Source organism: Microcebus murinus, chromosome X, assembly GCF_040939455.1.
Source record: "Microcebus murinus isolate Inina chromosome X, M.murinus_Inina_mat1.0, whole genome shotgun sequence".
Classification (NCBI taxonomy): Eukaryota; Metazoa; Chordata; class Mammalia; order Primates; family Cheirogaleidae; genus Microcebus; species Microcebus murinus.
This window is the reverse complement of record NC_134136.1, coordinates 117593625-117618560: the sequence shown is the minus strand read 5'-3', so window position 1 is coordinate 117618560 and position 24936 is coordinate 117593625. Positions and strand designations below refer to the sequence as shown.

At 39.4% G+C, this 24936-nt stretch overlaps 1 pseudogene; it reads left to right on the top strand.

Annotated features, from left to right (window-relative positions):
- Positions 1 to 5310: 5310 nt before the first annotated feature.
- On the top strand, positions 5311 to 24651 carry LOC105865453 (ankyrin repeat domain-containing protein 17 pseudogene; annotated as a pseudogene).
- Positions 24652 to 24936: the final 285 nt, after the last annotated feature.

Below are 24936 nucleotides of genomic sequence, written 5' to 3'. Positions count from 1 at the left end.
GGGAAAGTAAGATGTACAATATAACAAAACTCTCAACTGAGCTATGCAATACAGTGGCTATAACATCTAGTTCAGTTGGGACTTAAATGAACAAAAGTGGCTCATCAGGCAAGAACATAACTTTGTGGCTTCCAGAGTTCCTTCAGATTAGCTTCCTATGCAGGTCTTGGCTGCTGCTTTTAGATGAAAACAGGATTTTACCACATGTATATGTGTCAAGGATGAGTTTACTCTGCAACCCTCAGTTATAGGAAATAGCACGTTCTTTTATTTCTTCAAATTAAGTTTCATATGTTTAGAACCCTGATGATTTGGTCATTAGGAAATTTCATCTCATGTATTACTAGAGCTCCCCAACCCCCCAGTTATGTACATGGGACATACACAGGGTTCAGGTTTATGTGGGGCTAGATAGCCATTGTAGAGACCAGGTCCTCTGTCTATAATGGTATACTGTCATTATTTTATTCTATCCCTGGCTGGTCATTCAGCATGGGCTGGGCTTGGGTAGGTCCCTCTTGGTGGCTAACACCTACAGAGACCTTCACCACTTCTCTTATGGCTGTAGAGCACAGTCCTTAGGATCCCTTGCAGTTGTTCATTAGAGTGTAGTCTCACATGAGGCTGAGTCTGTACCACATGTGCTTCTCCCCCAATCCCCATACTAACCTCTAAACATTTGCTTCTATGCTTCTCCCTTACGGACTAAAATCATAATCCTTAGCAATGAGCCTCAAAAGCCTTTTACTGACTTATAAAAACCCTCTATTAGCTTGTCTCAAAGCCTGACACAAGAATGTGAGAACAGGTAGTTTAGTCCCAAAGAAGGAAATAGGGAAACTGAGAGATGGAAGGGGAAAAGCCAATAAAATGTGTATGAATGAGCTGATTTTTTCCTGGGCAACCGAGGCTCTGTTTCCATGGGGACCTTGTGATTATTCCATCAGGCCTGGGACATTTATCTGTGGATTTTCATCCTTCATTGTTTAAAGTTTTCCCTTGGGAGGTATGCAGACTCCCATCTCTCTAGGTTGTGCCTGTGTGGAGTTGATCAGCTTTCCTGGGCTTGAGAGAAAGCTCTGAGGCAGCAAAGCAATTCCCACATGAATGTGGGATATTGGTAATGTGCAGTGACTTGTTCACCTATACTGAAATTGGATGCAGTGATGTTGTGTGGCATGATACATCATAAGTGTCTGTTAAATACCTGTTTTGGACATGAACTTGTGTACTTCCTCATATTCTCTTGACTGCCTCTCCCTTTCTGAAGGGGTCATTTGCTTCACAGTTTCCTCCACTATCACTGTCTTTGCTGAGGTTCCCATGCTGGCTGGAGTCACTTACATCCTGGGACCTGCATGGCCCATACAACCCATACACTGAGCTGATCCATGCTAACACCCGCTCCATCCTCGTACTTAGATGAGACACCACACTCGGGGGTATCTGGCTTCCTGAAAGGCTGCCAAGGGGCTGGATCACGCAATCCAGAAGTAGAGGGGAGTTAGTTCTTCATGGGGTAAACCGTGGCCAATGGAAAATAGGAGACATGAGGGAACTGATTAGATAAATTTCTCTTCCTTTCTCCTTTCCAGGGACTGCTGTGAAATGTGGTTTCTTCTTGTATCTTTCAGAGGAATCCTGGTACACAGAGTCATACATGCCACATTATCTGTTCTCTAGTTTCTTGACTTATCATGAGGCTGTGGCCAATGCAATAATGAATCATATCATTTATCTTGCCTCTTTGCCCTTTTTCTTCCACACTTTCACTGTTGTGGGCTTATACCAAGTAAAATAGCAATGCTATAATTCTTACTTCAGGTTCTGTTGATTAGAGCACCCAGACTAAGAAACTATGCTTCTTACAACTCTACCACCTTTACCTTGCTAGTAGTGGTGCTGTAAGGGACAGATTAGACCCCTTGAATCACATTCCTGGAGAAAGGGTATGAAAAAAGGTGCTGACCAATATCCTTGCTTTATTTGTTGATGTGAGAGGGTGACTATGAATAAAGTTATAAGAAACTTATCTCCCTGTCTTTCTATTGTCCTTAAATTAAGTAATAGATATCTTGTCTTAAGGAGAAAAATTCTGGACTAATTTCTACTCCTAGATTATATTTGCCTGCCACAGAAAACTCAGACAATCTTCTAATCAAGCTGGTGCTCTTAAATCCAGAGAGAGGTAAATCATATACCAATTGGCCTCTGTCATGGTAAATTGTAAGCTAAATGGAGGACAAGGGTTTATTTTCAAAGAGCATGGGGTTCTAATTATTTCTGAAGGTTGTACAGTGTTAATAGGAAGGATTAATGACTTATTAAAAATCATGCCTGTCCAATGTGCTGACCTAAATGCACAATGGGACACACTTCCATCTATAGTTATTTAACTCAAATATATTTTTAATTAAATAGATTTGCATATCAGAGATCAGTTTCTCGTCATTTAATTCTCTCATATTTTCAAGTTCCTTTGGGGTATAGAACCCTAAATTAAGGTTCTAGTCATTAAAATGCATCTAAATAAGATAATTAAACAATCACACTATTTTCAGTATATATGAAACCAAGCAATGCTGAGGGGAAATATTTCTCAGGTTTCCCCACCCTCTACCTCCAACATGATATAATCATTCCAAACACAGGAAAAAAATGTTATAGATGGCTTCATACAAAGAACAAGCTGGGTAATTTTTACATATTTTCCTGGTTTATAAATCTGTTATCTTCTTCAGAATAATATGTTATGGACCGATTTATTATGCACAACAAGGAAATGTTTGTTGAAATATAAGTTACTGGTTTGCCTTTGCTGTAGCCATCATATATATCAGCAATCATAACCCTCCCTCTCATATGAATATTTGCCTCCTTCACCCTTTACATCATCTCAGATAAAAATCCATTTTTAATAAGCTGTAATTTTTACAGGATAAGATGCACATTAAAAGGGTTATTCTAGAAAAAAAAGCTAATTTTTTTTTTTTTTTTTTTTTTTTGAGACAGAGTCTCGCTTTGTTGCCCAGGCTAGTGTGAGTGCCGTGGCGTCAGCCTAGCTCACAGCAACCTCAAACTCCTGGGCTCGAGCGATCCTTCTGTCTCAGCCTCCTGAGTAGCTGGGACTACAGGCATGCGCCACCATGCCCGGCTAATTTTTTATATATATATCAGTTGGCCAATTAGTTTCTTTCTATTTATAGTAGAGACGGGGTCTCGCTCTTGCTCAGGCTGGTTTTGAACTCCTGACCTTGAGCAATCCGCCCGCCTCGGCCTCCCAGAGAGCTAGGATTACAGGCGTGAGCCACCGCGCCCGGCCAAAAAAGCTAATTTGAATTCTTCCTGCATTAGTCAGGGATCCAATAGAAAACAAATGATGCTGTTGAATTAGGATAATTCAAGGGAGGACTAATAAAGGCACTATTTATAAAGCTGTGAGTGGGATATAGGGGAACCATAACAGATATTGCAGGAATCTCAAAGCTTAGTGTTGGTAACTCCAAAGATGTTACTACTACTCAGCCTAAAGGGAGATGAGAAAGCACTTACTGAAACACAGAAGGCAAGAGTCTTATAGAGAAGGTTGTCTTTGGTTGAGGAACCCATCTAGCTCAAGACAAACTAGCAGGGAAGGAGATACGGAAATAAATACCCTGACATCACTCTAATTTCTTCCTGGTCTTCTACCAAGAGTTTTCATAAGACAAACCTAACTGGAAACTAAAGGTAAAGAAAGGCATTGATATAGCTTATACAGATTAGGCTGTTATGGCAGAGAGCAGGATGGAGAAAGATGAAGCACAGGTCTAGAGGGGCAAATGGATTATATCCTGGTACACCTTCCTTATTAGTTAGAAACCCCTTAAACTTAAGCTGTAGGGCAAGCAGATTACAAAATCATCCTTTTGCCTGGGTCATGTCTCCAACTTTGTGCTTTTACGTATGCCTCTATTTATCCCCTATTTTGCATGAGGCTTTATTTGGTATAAAGAAAACAGACAAAAATCCCTGCCCTCACTGAGCCTACATTCTATTGGTGGCCATTTTGTTTACTCAGGAGTCATTTAGTCACAAGAGAAAATTACTCAAGTTAGGATTAAAAACCCGATGCTTGTAAGAAATCCTCAATTGTTGTAAATCTGTCAAGCAACTACTCTCTGGACTCTCTCTTACACCTCTTTCTTCTTTCTCTCCTCTTTCTCTCTCTCAATGTCTCTTCCAACACCTCTTGCCCATCAAAAAAAAGTAGTTTTGCTTCTCTACATATCCTTCCAAATCTGTTCCCCTCTTCTCCTGTAGGCAGGCTCCACTTTGAGGCTCTTGTTTTCTACTTCCCCATATTTTAAGTTTGTATGTGCTTTGGTATTTACTCTGTTTTCAGTAATTTATATGAAATTGCTTTGAAAACTCTCAAGTGGTGGTGATCTTCTTCCAGCCTTCATTACCCCCACTCTAAAAATGATTGTTCACATGACAGGTGCTCTCCTACGCCATATCCATTCACTCATTTTTTCATTCTTTGAAAATTCATTTGAATATTTACTGAGTGCCTAACACCAGAGATCAATGGAAAATTGCCAAGGAATAGTAGATACTTCATTCACTGCAGTTGGCATTGGTGCTGGGGTAGGCTGGCATAGCATGAACTACAGTCTGTTGGAAGAAGTCACTAGTAGGTGAAGCAAACCAAAGCCAAAGTTCAAAGTCATATCCTTTCAAGTTATATCTCAGCCCTAAGCATAGTGCCCAAGAGATGCACAGAGTTATTGAAAAATAATAGAGGAATCATTAGACTAGAGCAAGAATCAGGGTCCACTAAGAGCAGGAACTCTGTGTCTCAGAAATTGTTCAATGTTTCTGCACTCAGCAAACACTTACCATGTGTCTACTCTTAGAGAGGAGGAGAGACCTGATTTCTGCTCTTAAGTGGTTTCACTCTTTATAAAGGTGGAATAGGCAGTTATTGATGGTTTCAATGGCTTCCTGTTTAGTGTTCCCAACTGTATCTTCTTTCCTCTGTATTTTCTTTAACATTGACATGTACCGAACACTTCTATTACATTTTGAAATAACAGGTTCATAATGTGCTACCTTTTCCAAGCATGGTTTTCATTTTGTTCCTATTTATTTCACAATAAGGCATCACATGTGCATGTAAATATCCATATTTTGATAGGGGTTGAGAAGGTATGGGGGCATTGTGTCTCTTTATTTATCCACTTTTTTCTGTACAAATGTTTTGGGGTGGAAGTGAAGTTGTAGCTATTCCTTTACCACTTTTGCAGCTTCTGATTTTGAGTAACTACCATGACGTAAAGTGTGCTATGTGAGTTGACATTTGGAATGAGAATTCCTTCCCCACATGAAAGGTGGTGTTCTGCATCCAATGTATTGTTTTGGATTTTCAGAAGAGTGTTTGGACAAAAGCATGCTGTTTTGGATTCACTCTCCCTGGGGTTCAGATACTACAATATTTATTTCACCCTAGACAAGGTTTCTTAAACTTGGAGGGCACATAGAACTACCTGCAAACTTTGTTAGCAGTGTGGAAGTATAGACCATACCCCCAGGGACTGTGAGCCAATGGATCACGAGTGTATTAGTTTCCTGGGGTTGCTCTAACAAATCACCATAAACTAGGCAGCTTAAATAACAGAAATTATTGTTTCACAGTTGTGGAGGCTGGAAACCTAAGATCAAGGTTTTGGCATGGTCACTCTCCCTCTGAAAGTGCTAGAGAAAGATCTGTTCCAGATCTACTTCCTAATTTGTGGTAGTTCCTTGACTTGTGGCAGTGTAACTCCAGCATCATGTGGTATTTTCCCTGTGTGTGTGTGTGTCCAAATTTCCCCTTTTTATAAGGACACCAGTCATATTGGATGAGGAGCCCACCCTACTCCAATTTAAGAAAGTTAAGAATTACTTAACTAATTATATCTGCAATGACCCTATTTCTAAATTTCACTTCTAAATTTAGAATTAGAAATTCTTCATTTCTAAACATCACTTCTGAGGTACTGGGTGTTTAGGACTTCAACATATGAACTTTAAGGGGACACAATTCTACCCATAACAATGGATGATAACCAGGAACTGGCATTTTCTCATGCTGTATCAAAATCCCTTAAGCTTTTGCCTATAATTTTGGACCCATCTTGGGTTCTAGTAGCCTTGATGGTAAACAGTTCTAAGTAGATTTCTGTCTGTTTCACATAGGTACACCTGGATAGCACCTCACCCCAAGTCAGCACCTCATATTTCTTGCTTCTTACCCCAGGTTTCTCTGACACAATGGCATGGAATGGCTGCTGGAGCCTACTTAGCAGTAACAAGTGAGTAATTCAGAATATGGAAGAGTTAACACTCTTTTATTGGTCCAGTGACCCTTGACCAATAAAGTAACCCTTAATCAATAAAAGATGAGATCCAATGGATTAAAACTTCTTTCTCTCATCTTCAGGTTAATAGGTGTGAGACCCCATTCCATTAAGGTCTTTAGACATCTCTTCAAATTTAAACACCAGTCATCAGTAGAAGGGACCAACTTGATAATGCATACTTGTGTTCTTTTGTCTGCCTTCTCTTTTATTTTTTTTAAAGTGCTCAATCCTGCTCCCTGAGTTCAATTCCCTAAGAAACTACCTGTATCAAAACTTTTGCCTTGGTCTAGCACAGTGGCTCATGCCTGTAATCATAGAACTCTGGGAGGCTGAGGTGGGAGGATTGCTTGAGGTCAGGAATTCGAGACCAGCCTGAGCAAGAGTGAGACCCCATTTCTACTAAAAATAGAAAAATTAGTCAAGTGTGGAGGCACCCACCTGTAGTCCCAGCTATTTGGGAGGCTAAAGCAGGAGGATCACTTGAGCCCAGGAGTTTGAGGCTATGATGACATCACTGCACTCTAGCCAGGGTGACAGAGCAAGACTCTGTCTCAGAAACAAACAAACAAGAATACCTTTTGTATTAGGCTGTGCTTACATGGAACCCTGACTTAAAATCCAAGTTTCCCATATTATCATGATATAAGTGTCTCATAGACCAATCTTTGAGAAATTCTTCAAATTTTTGTGCTAAACAGAGTAGGTTAAAATCATATTTTAATGTGTTTGTTAAGTAGGGCATTACCTATAACACCCTCTTTCATTAATCCCAAAAGTATGCAAGAGGGATCCTGAAGTCAGGGGTTATACAGGCAGAAGTCTAAAATCACAGTAAATTTTAGAATGAAGAGCAAACTAGCCTCTATGACAGAAGCTAGCAAGTACCAAGATAATATGGCTAATACTGTCTGTCCTCAGAAGATATCTGGGTAGTGGGTCAATATGACTCAATTCTCAAAGGCTCATTATCTGTGTGTACTGAGAAAATTTATTTTGAGGCCCTATAAAGCTGTGGGTCAGATACTGCCACCCTTTTAGGAAGCAGGGTCCTACGAGGCTCCAGAAGTGGCCAAAAAGTGAGAAGGTCAGAGAGCAAATAGGATATGATAATCTCCCTGCTATATTCCATAGAAACAAGACTCATGCCACCAAGAAGCCTATACCACTCTGAAAGCTTTATATGAATAAATCCCTAATTTATAATAGCCTTTAAATGGGCAGAACTGATGTCTTAACCTGGATTTTATGCTTCTACTACTAGGCTGACAGATGGCCAGTTCTCTCTGGGGCTGACTCAGCAGTTTAAAAAGGCAAACAATTATCAGAATGGCCCGCTCAGCAGAAAGGATGACAAATATGGGCTCTGAATAACAAGATTTAAAATCCATGCCAGAGTTCGTCAGGCCTATGTGCCTAGACACAGTTGTGAAAAAAAAAAATCTTTGGTGGAAAAGAGAAATAATAAACTGAGGAAAATAAATTCAAAAATTATATATATATATATACATATATATATATATATATATATATTTGTGTTAAAATGATAGCATTATTTTAACCAAGAATAAGATATTTTGTGTTCAAAAGACTGTGAGGAAGAGAGTGACAAAAGAATATGACAAAGGCAGACAAGCCAAGCTGGACCTAAGCAAAGACTCTAAATCTGCTGGTAATGGAGACAGCCATTGAATGGAAATCATAATACCCATGTTGCTTTCCAAAGGGTTTGGACTTGGGCAGATTTGGGTTTATACCACAACTCTAGCACTTACTAGCCAAGTGCCAGGCAGTTACTTAACCTCTCTAATAATACTACCTTGCAGGATTGTGAGCATTAATTGAAAAAAATGTATAAAAGGTATCCAGTTTAATTCTTAGTACATAGTAGCTATTCAACAAATGGTATATATTATAGTATCATTATAAGAAAACTATTTTAGTGGACTGTAATTTAGTACACACAGGATGCATCTTGGACTTTGTAGAAGCAATCTTACTTTCTATAGTACCTAATCATACAGCAGTCACTGGGCATGGACCACAAGGACAGAATTAGAGAAAACCTTGGGTGTATATAATTAAATGTATGCATTTATGTGTATACTTATAATGTTTTATATATATATATATATATATATATATATATATATATGCCTGTATTTGTATTTTTATTTTTAAAATTCCTTTTTTTAAATCTCTGTTCCTCTTTGTCCTATTCTTTTTTTCATGGTTATATTATATTTTCAGCTCTGTGAGGTCTTGATAGATTATGCAGGAAGAAGAAAGGTTAAACAAAGTACTTGTTTCCTCTAATTGCTTTTTTTCCTGCTTACCTGGTGATCCTTGGCTGTCTGTTTACATTTACAAGAGGGACACTAGAAAGCTGATTAGAAGCTTTTAGCATGAGTGGGATTTGTCAACTGTGAATGTCACCATAGGGTTATCTACCTGGGCCATTTTTTGGGGGGGAATTTTGATTAGGACTTTCCTCTTGGGTTGGCCATATTCCATAGAGAAGACTCTTCTAGTAGCTTGCCTTGAGGGTGAAGGCATGGTGACTGGAATTCTGAGAGCAATGTGAGAAAGAAGTCTGTGGAGAAGTCTGTTCAGTATCTTGACGGACCTAGAACACACCAGGCACAAAGACCCTACTTTTGAACTTTCCAGAAAATAAATCTCCAATAATGTTCTGGGGTGAGTGGAAGAAGTTTTAAGGAACAAAGGAGTGTATATAGGGATGTAATTGGTTCCTAAATAGATTTTAAACTCATCTTCTTTATTTGGGATCTTTCCTTTTCCCTACTCTCCCCCACTTCTAGAGGTACATAATGCTGCCATTGGGAATTTTGTTATGTAAGTCGATGCACATTATGTTCTTTCCTTATTGCTCTCTTCAGATTCAGTGTTCTTACATCTCCTAAAAGCTTTTACACCTGCTTGTCCATCAGCTTTCCAGTTCCCCAAATTTTGTTACTGTTGTGTCCTCACTTGTTTTTCCAAATGTTGTGGCTTTATGCCTTTAAAAACATGTTTTTGACATGAGTTTGTTCAATCTGCTCTCTTCCTGTACATATGTACTTTTATTATGATCCTGAATTATTTTCTTATTTTATTATGATCCTGAATTAGACCTATTTAATGTAGAAGTTTTATCTTTTGTGATTTACATAGACAGTATACTGCAGAGCAAAGTTCTAAAAGCTGAAGACAAAAGTGGAGTAACTAGGTAAAAAGGAAAAAGAAATAGATTTTGTGTCTTGGACTGTATACTCAAACCTGGGCTTTAGTCCTTCCATGTCCATGGTCTCATATTTAGCTATGACATTTATGAGTATTCTTTCTCATTCAAGTCCCTTGTATACTAGTTTAATGAAATATGCATTGCTTTCATCTGGTGTTTGCCCTTATGAATATGTCATATGGGACACTCAGGTCCATGTCCCAGAACTGTTCCCTAACTTTTTGCTACCTCTAAGAATGTTAAACAGACAAATACAATGACCAGAAAGGAAAAGGCATTGATATGTGTGGGAGTGTGTGTGTGTGTGTGTGTGTGTGTGTGTGTATGACTTTTTTTTGGACCCTGGTATAGGCTGTACTCATAATTATCATTCTGCTTACTGACACAACTTCAGTGGTCATAAATAAGGCAAACCCACATTCCCTGGTGATGAACTTGGCTTTTTAAGCTGATTCTTATTCAGGCACATGTGTTCCAGCTTTCCCAGAAAGCTCAGGAAATAGAGATTGTACTCCTTTCCAAAACCTGTGATCCAGACGCTTCCTCTTTGGGATGTGCTGCCCTTGTTTCCCTTTCCCACAGTATATTAAAAACTCAGAGGAAGGTAGGGCAGAAATACCCCTTTGATCTCTTCCAGAGGAGCTGCCATATCTTTCCGTTGTTACTGCCAGCCTGTCATATTGCCTCCTCTTTCCTCACTTATATCCAGAAAAGAAAAATAATATTGCAGATGTTTCTGAAGTATCAAACTTCTAAGGCTTGTTTACCAATTCTCCTAGTGTGTGATCCAGTAAACTCAATCATGCAATTCCTGGGTCCAAGAAGCTGTCATTGAACCCCTCGGGGCTTCGGTTTCTCTATCTATGACACAAGAAGATGAGAACCTATGATTCCTCCCAAACTTTAATAATTATTCTCTGTGGTTTGTTCGTCCAGACTGTACCAGGGAAGATGTATATTTATATGGATTCCATTTTAGGAAGCAAATGGAGAAGCAAGATATCAAAGCCCTCTGATTAGGTGCTCTTAATAGGGATGATTGTGAATCTGTTAATCAAGCAGAAAGAGAATGAACTGTTCTTTCTTCCTTCATAAGACATTGGCTACTGCCTTTGGGAAAATAATCTATTTTAAATGAAAATTGGGATGAGCAATCCTGTGTCCAGATACATAGATTATTCTGACAGATACGGTAGGGCACAGGTAATGAGGAAAAGGAGACAGAACTGGAGAAGGAAGCTGCTGTAGCTGATGAAATGACCAAGGGAATTATGATGAGAATTGAGGTCAGGATGGACACACCTTACCCTGCTAGGAATGAGCATGGATCAGGAGTAAAAATGAAGGAGGCTTTACTCTCTTTCTTTGGAGGAACCTTTAGAAAAGTTGAAAGGAAGCAGAGGTGTGGGCACTGGGAACACCTAGCCTGTAAGAGTTGCTTGTCAGGGAATGAGCCAGGCCAAAAGTGAAATTAGAGAGGGATGGAGTAGTAAGAGCTGAGGGCTAGGAAGCTCGGCTTCCAGTTCTGGTTCCACAACTAACTAACTGACTGGGTGATTTGACCAGGTCTAGCATTCAGATTTTTCATCTGTAAGATTAGCAAATTGTATTACTACTCTCTTAAGACCCTGGAGTTTTAACATTTATATGATTCTATGAAATGGGGAAGGAAAGGCTCTTCTACAATCATGAAAATGTAATTATGCTTGTTAATAATAGTAATGCCAGTCACTAGCAACTATCAATTTGTTACTATATGCTAGGCATTGAGCTTAGTATTTGACATATATTACAAGTCATGAGTGAGGTAGTTCTTTATTTGTAAAAGAACAGATAGCTAAATAAACACATTAGTAAACAGAAGACCAGTATCCTTGTCCCAGTACTCATTACAGGTATAAACTTGAGAAAGTCACTCTCCTTTCCTAGTTTTCTAGGTCTCTAATACTAAGTGCAGCTTTTTTCCCAATGCCCTAGTCTGCCATGCTCAAGAAAAATCGCCTCAAGCTGGTCTGCAGGTGTGTCTTTCAAGAAATAACTGTTTAGGGTGTAAGGGAAATAACCTGAGGCCCTTGGAGAGAGGCAGCCTTTCAGGCAGGCTGGGCTCTGTATATCTGAAAGATCCTTTGCTATGTGTGTGACTTTCAGGACCTGATTGGATATGACTTTCTTTTCATTTAAATGAAACACTGTTTTCCAGAATCTTATACTCTGGGCCTAACTCCATTCAAATTAGTATATGTAGTACTCATTTGTAGTGAGCAAAATTTGCCAAGTTATATCTGAGAAGACAATCTGCCTTGCCTTGTCAAAGTTTACACAAACTGTCAGCACTGCTAAGGGGCTAACAGCGTGCCCTGCTTATATTTTTCCAATGTGCAAGTTCCTTGCCCACTGTGAGCACTTACTGAAGGAGTCAAAGCTGGTGGCTTTGCTGTATTATTTAATCTTGGACTGCCCTAAACCATTTGTGGAGTGAATAACAAAGCAGTATGAGGGACAAAAACAGTTATCGAGGAAGTAGAGGGAGAAAGAAACATAATAAAACTACAAACTTTCTTTTAACCTTGGATTATGTCTCAGCAAATGTCCTCTTTAAATTGCCTTCTCCTCCCTACTTTTATTTTAGAATAGGATATTAAATGATATTTTAATATTTGATGTAAAATAAATCAAAAAATCATAATACAACATTATATATTATGGCCGCTACCATGCAACAATGAGCTTTCATAATGAAAAATCACTGGAAGATGATATTTGAAAATAAAAATAGTTTTGAATTATTGGTGCTTATATCTGCTCTCAACATGCTTATTAATTGTTATATGGCTTTTTAATTAATCAAGCACAGAGATTTTAAATGGGTCCTCCATTAGAACAATGGGCAAAGGACATAAGCAAGCAATTCACAAAATAAGGAAAAAAATGATTAATAAACATGTCAAAATTGTACAATTTTATTTATATTAAAGTGCACATTTGTGATGGTTAATTTTATGTGTGAATTTGACTGGGCTATGGAGTGCTGAGACATTTGGGCAAACATTATTTGGGTGTGTCTGTGATAGTGTTTCTGGATGAGATTAACCTTTGTATTGGTAGACTGAGTAAAGCAGATTTCCTTTTTAATGTGGGTGGGGCTCATCCAGCCAATTGGAGACCTGGGGGCTATTAAGAGGAACTTCATCTGCCTGACTGCTTGAGCTGGGACATTGGTCTTTTTCTGCTTTTGAACTCAAATTGAAAAATTAGTTCTTCTTTGTTCACAAGCCTGCTGGCTTTCAGAATGCAACTTATATACTGTCAGCTCTCTTGGTTCTCAGTCATTTGGACAAGGAATGAAATTATACCATTGGCTCTCCTGGGTCTTCAGCTTCCTGATTGTAGATCTTGTGACTTCTTTGCCCACATAATTGCACAAGCCAATTCTTTATAGTATCCCTTTCTCTCTCTCTGTTTCTCCAGAGAAACAGAAACAATAGGAGGCATATACATACATATCAATATATAAATAGATATATAAAGGTGATACATATAGAAGACATCTATCTATCTATTGCCTAGTGGTTCTGTTTCTCTGAAGAACCCTGATTAATACAAAATTTTAACAATAATAAAATATTTCATGCCTATTGTGTGCCTAATGTGTATTATATTTAGTACCACTCCAAAATTAAAATTATTTTGAAGTCCTAACCCCCAGTACTTCAAAATGTAACCTTATTTGGAATTAGGATAATTGTAGATATAATTAATTTAGATGAGGTAATACTGGAGCATGGTGGGCCCCTGATCCAATATGACTGGTGTCTTTTAAAAAAGGTGGAAATTTGGAGACAGACAGACACAGGGAAAATATCATATCATGTAAAGATAAAGACAGAGATAAGGGTGATGATTCTATAAGCCAAAGAATACCAAAGATTGCCAACAACCACCAGGGGCTAGGGAAGGAACATGTGACAAGTTCAGCCATCAGAAGAAACCAACCCTGTCAACACCTTGATCTCAGACTTCTAGCCTCCCCAATTGTGAGATGATAAATTTCTGTTGTTTAAGCTAACTCAGTTTGTGGTACTTTATTATGGCCACCCTAGCAAACTAACACACATATCATGTTAGAAAAAGTTAAAGAATGGATACAATCCAGTGTTGACACAGCTGTGGAGAAATAGGTACTTATAAAGTTGGAGAAAGTGTGAATAAATACCTGTTTAAAGCACTTTAGGAATAACCAGCAAAATAAAATTTCATGCATCTGCACAAGTACTTAAGACTTTAACAGGATTATAGTTACAGAGCTACTGGTAAGCACAAAAATTTCAAATGGTCAAAATTTATATCAATAAAGGAATGGTTAAGAAGTTATAATACATAAATAATATGAATGTGTCCAGGTCAAAGAATGAAGTAGGTAGGTCTAAGTGAGTTGGTAAGAAGGCTGTCCTTGACATGTTGATTAGTGAATAAAGTATTTTCCAAAAAGGCATATAGTTATGATCTCATCATTATAAAAATCAAAATGAAATTTAAAAGTGTGTATATATGTTACATAAATAAAGCCTGGCAAAATGTGCATACATAAGTAGTTACCTTTGGGGACAAGGATTAGGAATATAAAAGAAAATCTCTTTCTGCTGTATGTTATTTCTTTGCTTATTTTGCAATGAACAGCAATTTTTTATAGAGTTATCAAAAAATAAAGTCAGAAAACATTGTTTCAGAAAAAGGATCTGCTCATTTGAATTCCTGGCCAAAGACTCCTCTAGGAACATACTGTTATAGAAATTCCTGCTGCCTTCCTTTTCAGATCCTGGCCCTAGAGCACTCTTAATGCTATTGCATTTACTCCAGGACTCTCACTTTGTAAGATTGTGCTAGTAACAACAATGGTGCTGATCAATATTGTAGACAGTGGGTAGTGAGGGCCCATTTGTAGGCCTCTCAACACATTAATTCCAAGAGATACCACTGCCCACCTATTAATATTCCACATTCCAAGGCTCTCTTATAGCATGCCTTCTGTTGTTTCTTAGTTTAGCTCAAAGTTTTATTCTCGTTACAGCTTGGCTTAGAGGTGAGTTCATTGAATATAGCTATCAGTAACACTCATCTGACCTTTTCCAAATTCTGCATTTATGGTAGTGACACCAGTATTTTGCTAACCATTTATTTTTATTTTTCAATAGCTTTTTTGAGGTATGATTGACATATAGTAGCACATATTTAAAGTGCAATTTGATAAATTTTGACATGTATATACCCATGAAACTGTCACCACAATCAAGATAAAGAACATATCCATTCCCCCAAAAGTGTTCTTTTGCCACTTCGTAATGCTTTACTCATGCCTCATTCCTGCTCTTTGCTAATCCCCTAATCCCTAGACCATCATTGATGTACTTTCTGTCACTATAGACTAGTTAAAATTTTTAGAAATTTAAATAAATGGAATCATATGGTATGTACTATTTTTTGGGGGGAGGGTCTGGCTTCTTTCACTCAGCATAATAATTTTGAGATTTTGACTATTTTATGTGTTTTAGTAGTTGGTTCCTTTTTATTACCAGGTAATATTCCATTGTATGGATATAACACATTTTTTTTTTTTTCTGAGACAGAGTCTCACTTTGTTGCCCAGGCTAGAGTGCCATGGCATCATCATAGTTCACAGCAACCTCAAACTCCTGGGCTCAAGCAATCTTTCTGCCTCAGCCTCTCGAGTAGCTGGGACTACAGGCATGCACCACCATGCCTGGCTAATTTTTTCTGTATATTTTTAGTTGTCCAGCTAATTTCTTTCTATTTTTCATAGAGACAAGGTCTTGGTCTTGCTCAGGCTGGGCTTAAACTCCTGAGCTTAAAGGATCAACCCGCTTCAGCCTTCCAGAGTGCTAAGATTACAGGCGTGAGCCACTGTGCCTAGCTGATATAGCACAATTTATTAATCCATTCATCTGTTGATGGGGATTTGGCTGTTTCATTGTTGCCTATTACAAATAAGGCTGCAACAAACATGCAAGTCTTTGTCAGCTTATTTGTTTTCATTTCTCTTGCATAAATACCTAGAAGTGGGATGGCTGGGTCAGATTTTAGGCATAACATTTTAAGAAATTGTCAAAATGTTTTTTCAAAGTAGATATTCAATTTTACACTCCCATTTAGAGGGTATAAGAATTTCACTTGCTTCATATCCTTGCTAATGCTTGGTACTGTCAGGATTTCTAACTTTATAGCCATTCTAATAGGTATGTAATCTCATTATGGATTTAATTTGAATTTCTCTAATGACTAATGATATTGAGCATCTTTTTGTGTGCTTATGTGCCATCCATATTTCTTCTTTGATTGTTTTGTTTTCTTATTGTGACTTGAGAGTTCTTCCTATATTCTGGACACATGTCTTTTATCAAATATATGATTTGCAAATATTTCCTCCTAGTTTTCATTTATTATTTCATTAAGTAGCTTTACTAACTCTTTTGTTTGCTGTTCACCTTATGGGACTCCAAAAATTTGAATATTTGGGCACTTTGTGGTATCATATATGTCACATAGACTTTGCTCATTCTTTAGTATTTTTTCTTGATTGGGTTATTTCAAAAGACTTGTCTTCAAGTTTTGATATTTCTTTCTTCTGCTTGATATAGTCTATTGTTAAAGCTTTAAAATGTATTTTGTATTTCATTCAATGGATTCTTCAGTTCCAGAATTTCTGTTTGGTTCTTTTTTTTTTTTTTTTTTTTTTTAGGAGATCTACCTTTTTGGTAAATTCCTCATTTGTACCCTGAATTGTTTTTCTGCTTTGTATAGTTTTTGGTATTCTCTTGTATCTCACTGAGCTGCTTTTTTTTTCCCTTTTATTTCATCATATTATGGAGGTACAAACATTGCTAGGGTTACAAATATTGGCCCTCCCCCCCCCATATGTGCAATCCCCCAGTGCTGCTTTTAAATCAATATTTCAAATTCTTTTTTCAGGATTTCATAAATTATTTTCAATTATTATCTGTTATTGGTGAATTATTGCATTCCTTTGGAAGTGTCATATTTCTTTGCTTTTCCATATTTCCTGTGTACTTATATTGATATCTACACATCTGGTATAATAGTCTCTTTTTCCACTTTTTTGAATTTGCTTTCATAGGGAAGGACTTTTTCCTGAATATGTAGGTATACTGTTGGTTGGGTAGGGCACTTTGGCTTTGATTCTTGGTGCATGCAGTAGTATAGTCACTATAGGATTTCTTCAGCTATAGATAGCATTAGTGGTATTTGTGATTTCCTCAATGGTTTAGTGTGTTGTTCTTTTTTTTTTTGTTTGTTTGTTTTTTTTTTGTTTGTTTTGTTTTTTGAGACAGAGTCTCGCTTTCTTGCCTAGGCTAGAGTGAGTGCCGTGGCGTCAGCCTAGCTCACAGCAACCTCAAACTCCTGGGCTCAAGCAATCCTACTGCCTCAGCCTCCCGAGTTGCTGGGACTACAGGCATGAGCCACCATGCCCGGCTAATTTTTTATATATATATTAGTTGGCCAATTGATTTCTTTCTATTTTTATAGTAGAGACGGGGTCTCGCTCAGGCTGGTTTTGAACTCCTGACCTTGAGCAATCCGCCCGCCTCGGCCTCCCAGAGTGCTAGGATTACAAGCGTGAGCCACCGCGCCCGGCCTTAGTGTGTTGTTCTTAGTGAAGGCTATGGTGAAGTTTTGATGGGGACAGGGAGGCCAGTATTTAGGCCCTAATGGTAGCAGTGGTGAACTTAGCATGCCTGTTCTTGGGCCTCAGGGCGGCATGTACTGATAGCCATGTCAACAGGACCGGGCAGTCTAATTCTTAGGCCTACAGATGGCTTGCTCAAATGCTGATAGTGGCAGTGGTGGGCTGGGTAGATGGATGAATTTAGGGGCCACTTGGAAGGAAGCATGATGTGGATGATGGCAGTAGTAGTGGCAGGACAACCCTCTGGGTCCTGAGTGTTGTGTGCTGGTGTTGACAGTGGCTATAATGGGCTAGGTGGGCCAGTCTCCAGGGCATCATATGATGCATGAAGGTAGGTGACAACGGTGTTGGTAGTGGCAAGGTGGGTGTGCCCAACCTTGGTCCCCTGGGAGGAATGCTCAGGTGCCAATGGTAGTGGACTGGGCTGGATGATCCCCAGGCTCCTGACTACATGCTCTGGCATGAAGGGTAAAGCTGAGCTGGGCATGCTTGTCTTCAGTCCCCTCAATGGTACAGACAGGTGCTGACTATGGTAAACAGAGGTGGGTTGATTTTCAGTCCCCTGGTAGAATGCTTGGGTGGGAGGCAGCAGCAGCTATGTTGTGGCCCTGCTACTTGGGAGGGTAGGGTTGCTTTCAGTGGCAACAACTGTAAGCAGGAAGGTGGCAAACTCACTTTTAGCTTGTGCTTCAGACTTGGTTGTATAGCGATGGCAGCTCTGGGTGGGGTACTCTAGATGCATGGAAATGTGCCATGGCTCCACTGCCTGGAGGCAGTAGGGTCACAGCCAGTGTCCTGCTCTTTAGCCCTGGTGGCCATAGGCAGCCACAATGGTAGCCACAGGGTGGGGATGTCAGTGGTGTTCCAGGAATGTGGACATGTACTTGCTGTTGAGCCCCAGGGCAGGGTACAGTCTGTTTGTGGATGGGTTCTCAAAATGACACCTTACTGTGGCTTCTGAGAACTCGGGAGGTGTGTGGGATACATCATGAGCTTCCTCTCTGAAGTAGTGCCATTGTATGGTCTCTAGGCAACTCTCTATGTTAGTGTCAGGGTCCACGAAGGTGGAGGGGCTCTATTGTAGCTAGGATCTCAAGAGTCTATGTGTGAATGTGGACTGCTGGGGATCTCTCACTTACCCTTTTCCTGCATTGGGGAGTTTTTCCAGGCTCCCCGCCAATCCTGGCCAAGTAGTTTGCCCTCACTTCCCTCTCCTTCATTGCTTTAGGTGTTTCCTATCATTTCTTTGTTGAATTCCAGTGTTCTCTCTTGAATGACCGATTCAAAGTGTGATTATCTATCTACTCACTGTTTAGGTTATTCTGTGTGGAAGAGGTGAGTATGAGATGTCTCTAGTCAGTTAGCTTGAAGCTCCTCTCCATGATCATTTTTCAGTCTTTTTTCTCTGGATATTTTATTTTTTATAACTCCTATTGCAATAGTTTGGAGTCTAATGTTTTCTTCCCTAGTGCCTATTTGGCTGTTAACCCTATCCAGGGCATTTTTTAAAGTCTTTGATGTTTAGTTTTTATCCATAAACTTTTAATGTGTCTTTTGTATAGCTTCTATGTCTCTAACATGCTCAATCTTTTTCTGCCTTCTTAAAGATATCAAATATAGTAAAAATATCTATTTTAATGTCTTTATATACTAATTCTAATATATCATTTTTGAGTTTGCTTATACTAATTGATTTTCTCCTCATTATCAGTGTCATTTTCCTGCTGCTTTGCATACCTGGTGACATCTAATTGGATGCCAGGCATTGTGAATTTTACTTTGTTGTGTGCTGGATATTTTTGTCTTCCTGTAAATATTCTTGAGCTTTGTTCTTGAATGTAGTTAGATTACTTGAAAACATTTTAATCCTTTCAAGTCTTGTTTTTAAGCTTTATTAGGTGGAACCAGATCAGCCTTTAGTCTAGAACTAATTTTTTCCCCACTACTGTGGCTGTACCCTTCTGAGTACTCTTAGTACTTGATCCACTGTCCCGTGAATTACAAGGATTTTCCACTCTGGTTGGTAGAAACACAGCCCTATATGCTCTAAAGGGATTTTGGATGGTTCTCTTCTCAGCCCCAGGCAGTTTTTTTCTTCCCCTATTGCAGGCGTCCTCAAACTACGGCCCGCGGGCCACATGCGGGTTTTTTTGCCTGTTTATTTTCTTATTTCAAAATAAGATATGTGCAGTGAGCATAGGAATTTGTTCATAGTTTTTTTTTCCTCCTTTTATTTCATTATGAGGGTACAAATATTGTAGGGGTTACATATATTGCCCCTGCCACCCCTCCTCCCCTCTGTGCCAGTGGTTCAAGCGTGTCCAACCCCCAGTTGGTGCACACCACACCCATTATGTAAGTATACCCCCTTCCCCTCCTCCCCCCTCCCACCTGCCCACCACTCCATAAAAGGTGTTTTGTTGTTTTTTTTTTTTGACATTTTGGTTACATTGTATATCTTTGCCTCTCCCGTAAGAAGGGTTAGAGGTATGCCCTTCCCCTCCACATAGTTTTTTTTAAACTATAATCTGGCCCTCCAACGGTCTGAGGGACAGTGAACTGGCTCCCTGTTTAAAAAGTTTGAGGACCCCTGCCCTATTGTGCTGGTCAGTCCTCAGCTGAAGACTTAAGGAATACCCTTTTCAAATCTCTAGAGCTCTGTCTTTATGCATCTATCTCCTCTCTCTTACTCTGCCCTGTGAACGTTACCCTTCTTGGACTCCCAATTTCATCTTCTTAACTCAGGAAGACTGTTGAGCTCCTCTTGGGTTCCCCTTGCCTGCGTCGTGACCTGTAAACTCTGTCTTAGAGTACACTTCAGGAATTATAGGGTTTAAATCATTTATCTCTCATTTCATAAGAATTATTTTCTTATACTATCTGATATCCAATGTCTGAACCACCTTATAGCATATTTTTGTCTGAGATTTTAGTTGTTTCAGGTGAGAGGGTCAATATAGTCCTATCATTTCATCTTGGCTAGAAGCAGATGTGTCTTCCCAACTACATCTAATTACCATTCCCTAATTTCCAAAGTAGATTTTTTTAAAACTGGGCTTCTTATTTCTAATATTTATTTCTATCAATTTTGCATGGTTTCCAGATTCAACTATCTAAAATATTTTCCTAAGAAATAAAGTCACCTCTTTTCTTAAAAATATTGAATGATCAGGTTATATCCAAACTTTTTTTTTTTTTTTATGTTTAAGGCCTCCTGGTAGAATGAAAAGCATTTCATCCCTTTATTTCGCTTTCCATTGTACAAAGAGAGGATAAAGAGAAGGAAGTCATGTTGACACCTTTCCTCTTTCCCTTTGAGGGATCTGCCCCCTGGAACAGTAGCCCTTTTGTGTATAATCTATGATCCTAGGTAAGACTGAAAGTCAATGTAGAAGTATGCAGCTGACAGTCAAAACCTGTGATGGCAGGATTGTGTCTTATTTACTTGAATCCTTAGTGTGTGACATATCTGGTATATATTTGATAAAGATATATCGTATATAAACCACAGCACTTGGAACAAAATAGTTCTATAAAAATACTTCTTGGCTTAGCAAGAGATAAATTAAGACCGTAGAAATGTATAAAAACATGAATCACATCTTTCTCCACTTAAGCAACCAATTAGGGCTTATTATCACTGGCATTTTCAATTGCAGATCAAGCCATGGCTATCTCAGGCTTGTTGACTTAACATTGTTTCTCAGTCTCAAAAACTGAGATCTAACATAAAATATTTAGGAGGAGTATTTGGAAGGAAAAACAAAACCACGCCTAGGGAAATGTTACTTTACTGTGTCCAGTCCTGATTTAAAAGATAAGAAGGTAGTTTTCCTTGCATTTCAGTTACTTTTTTAAAAAATTTCAGAATATTATGGGGGCACAAATATTTTGGTTACATATAATGCCTTTGCCTTGCCCAACCTAGGGCTACAAGTGTGCTCTTCCCCCATCCATCAGTTGTGAGTTTACCACCCCCCACCTGACCCTTTGTCGCTTTTATTTGTCAATAAGTGTGTTTGAATTTTCCCAGGTTATGAAACCACCAGCGGCAATAGCTGGGGTAGCAGAGGCATAAGCTGCTTGGCTGATTATCTCAGCACTGACCTACCTGTAAGCAGCCCCCTCTGGGGTGAAATGCAATTGAGTCTCTCTATTAACTTCAGTCCTGAGTGCCTCCACAGCCGTCTTGGTTATCAGGCTCAGAACACATTGAGTTAAGTAGGAAGGCACAGGGTGGATAATAGTTTTGTGACGCAGATGACTATCAGCAAGAGACTAAGCTGAAAATTACTTTTCTGGGGCTGCCAAGGATGGAAAGTCAGGGTGAAAGTTGGGGGTTCAGCTGCAAGGTTTGGTTTTCTATCCTCTGAAATGGCCTTGCTCTGTGGGTTAAAGGCTGCTGCTGTACTTGTGAATATATACTATTTCTGGCTGCTGTAATTGATTAGCTACACTTTGCAGCTGGCTTGACGAGCCTGAGAGCTACTATTCAGGGCTTAGGAGCAGTACAGAATAGCATATCCATAGATGCTTTGAGTTATCCTTGGCCGTATGGAAACTGAGAGGAAACTCAACAGCAGTAAAACATTCTTCACATTAAATGGATTCAATTTTGAACTACTGTCACACCAGCACAGTCTCCATGTTGGTTATATCACTTTATATTTGACAGGAAATAAAAAAACCCTCAACACTTAATTTTTCTTTAGTTTGCCTTTATCTTCATTTATGTATGTATGCAAATTATCGGTTGATGGAAATTGATTCAATATCTGACATGTTATGGCATCAGGCTAAGACCAAGACTCTGGAGCAGACTGGTATTGAATCCCAGCATTACCTCTTACTAGCTGTGTGATGCTGGATAAGTTACTTCACTTCTCTGTGCCTCAGTATCTTCATCTGTAAAATGGGCACAATAAAATGATCACCCTCATATGGTTGTTATAGTACTAAGTAAGTTAATAAATATATAGCACTCACATAGTGTTTACCACATTCTAGACCCTAGTCTAAGTTTTTTTTTTATTTCAGAATATTATGGGGGTACAAATGTTAAGGTTACATATATTGCTCATGCCCCCCTCCCCTCTCGAGTCAGAGCTTCAAGCGTGTCCATCCCCCAGATGGTGCGCATTGCACTCATTATGTATGTATATACCCATCCTCTCCTCCCCACTCCCATCTGCCCGACACCCAATAAATGTTATTCCTATATGTCCACTTAGGTGTTGATCCGTTAATACCAATTTGCTGGTGAGTACATGTGGTGCTTGTTTTTCCATTCTTGAGATACTTCACTTAGTAGAATGGGTTCCAGCTCTATCCAGGGAAATACAAGAGGTGCTAGATCACCATTGTTTCCTAAACCTGAATAGTACTCCATGGTATACATATACACATTTAATTAATCCACTCATGTATTTATGGGCACTTGGGTTGTTTCTACCACTTTGCAATTGTGAATTGTGCTGCTATAAACATTCGATTGCAGGTGTCTTTTTTGTAGAGTGTCATTTGATCTTTTGCGTATATGCCCAGTAGTGGGATTGCTGGATCAAATGGTAGATCTACTTGTATCTCTTTAAGGTACCTCCATATTGCTTTCCACAGAGGTTGAACTAGTTTGCAGACCCACCAGCAGTGTAGGGGTGTTCCTATCTCTCCGCATCCACACCAGCATTTATTGTTTGGGGACTTTTGTTAAAGGCCATTCTAATTGGAGATAGGAGATATCTCATTGCAGTTTTGATTTGCATTTCCCTGATGATTAGAGATGTTAAAGTTCTTCTGGGAGCTCATCAGTTCATTCTGCTCAGCAACAACCTCTGGGATCTGTTTCTCAGGAGCCAAGACCACCTCTTCAGCAGTCTCAGGTTCCTCCCTTGGAAGTTAGAATGACTGTTCCTCCTTTAGCAACAACGAGTTCTGCTCCAGTGGCGGTGCCTTCTGCCCCAGTGACTTACCCTGTGCCCCAGACACAAATAGGATGCTCCCAGCCTGCTCATAAGATGGAAACCCTTCCTATTAGGCCACCTTCTCATGGCACAACTGCCCCTCACAAGAATCCAGCTCCAGTGCAGAATTCATTTGTTTTAGTTCTCAGTGTCAATCCCATCAAAAGACCTCACAGCATTCCCTCTTCTGTTCAGCTACCTTCAACCTTAAGTACACAAAGTGCTTGTCAGAATTCAGTACATCCAGCAAATAAGCCTGTTGCTCCCAATTTCAGTGACCCCTTACCATTTGGGCCTTTTAACACATTGTTTGAAAACAGCCCTACTTCTGCTCATGCCTTTTGGGGAGGATCTGTTGTTTCATATCAGTCAACACCAGAAACTATGCTATCAGGAAAATCCTTGTATTTGCCAAATTCAGATCCTTTACATCAGTCTGATACTTCTAAAGCTCCGGGTTTTAGACCACCATTACAGAGACCCTCTCCAAGTCCCTCAGGTATTGTCAATATGGACTCACCATATGGTTCTGTAACACCTTCTTCTACACATTTGGGAAACTTTGCCTCAAACCTTTCAGGAGGTCAGATGTATGGACCTGGGGCATCCCTTGGAGGAGCACCGACAGCTGCTAATTTTAACAGACAACATTTTCCCCCTTAGTTTGTTGACTCCATGTTCATCAGCATCAAATGATTCTTCTGCACAGTCGGTACCTTCTGGAGTTCGTGCACCATCTCCTGCCCCTTCATCAGTACCTTTAGGGTAAGAAAAGCCCAGCAGCGTCTCTCAGGACAGGAAAGTTCCAGTCCCTATTGGGACTGAACGTTCTGCACATATCAGGCAAACTGGAACTTCAGCTCCATCTGTTATTGGGAGTAATTTGTCTACATCAGTAGGGCATAGTGGCATCTGGTCCTTTGAAGGGATTGGCGGCAATCAAGACAAAGTAGACTGGTGTAACCCTGGGATAGGAAATCCTATGATTCACAGACCAATGTCTGATCCAGGAGTATTTTCACAGCATCAAGCAATGGAGCGAGATAGTACAGGAATTGTAACTCCTTCTGGTACATTCCATCAGCATGTTCCTGCAGGCTATATGGACTTTCCTAAAGTTGGGGGTATGCCTTTTTCTGTATATGGGAATGCAATGATTCCTCCAGTAGTGCCTATCCCTGATGGTGCTGGAGGACCCATATTTAACGGCCCTCATGCTGGGGACCCCTCTTGGAAATCACTGATAAAGATGGTTTCAAGTTCCACGGAAAATAATGGCCCTCAATGGTGTGGACTGGACCCTGGGCACTTCACACGAACAGTGTGCATATGAACCAGCTTGGCTGATGAGGATCAGCTTGTTAGCCTGCAGATTCCTTTTCATTCATAGGAAATCACAAGTAGCTGAAAAAATATTTATGCTCCCAAATCATTCTACTGATGTGCTTGACTGAAGTGTGTAGGCTTTTTGCATAAGATGTTGAGCATTTTTTCATATGTTTGTTGGCCATTACTCTGTCTTCTTTTGAAAAATTTCTGTTCATGTTCTTTGCCCACTTTCTGATAGGATTGTTTGACTTTTCCTTGCTGATTTTCCTGAGTTCTAAATAAATTCTAGTTATCAGTCCTTTA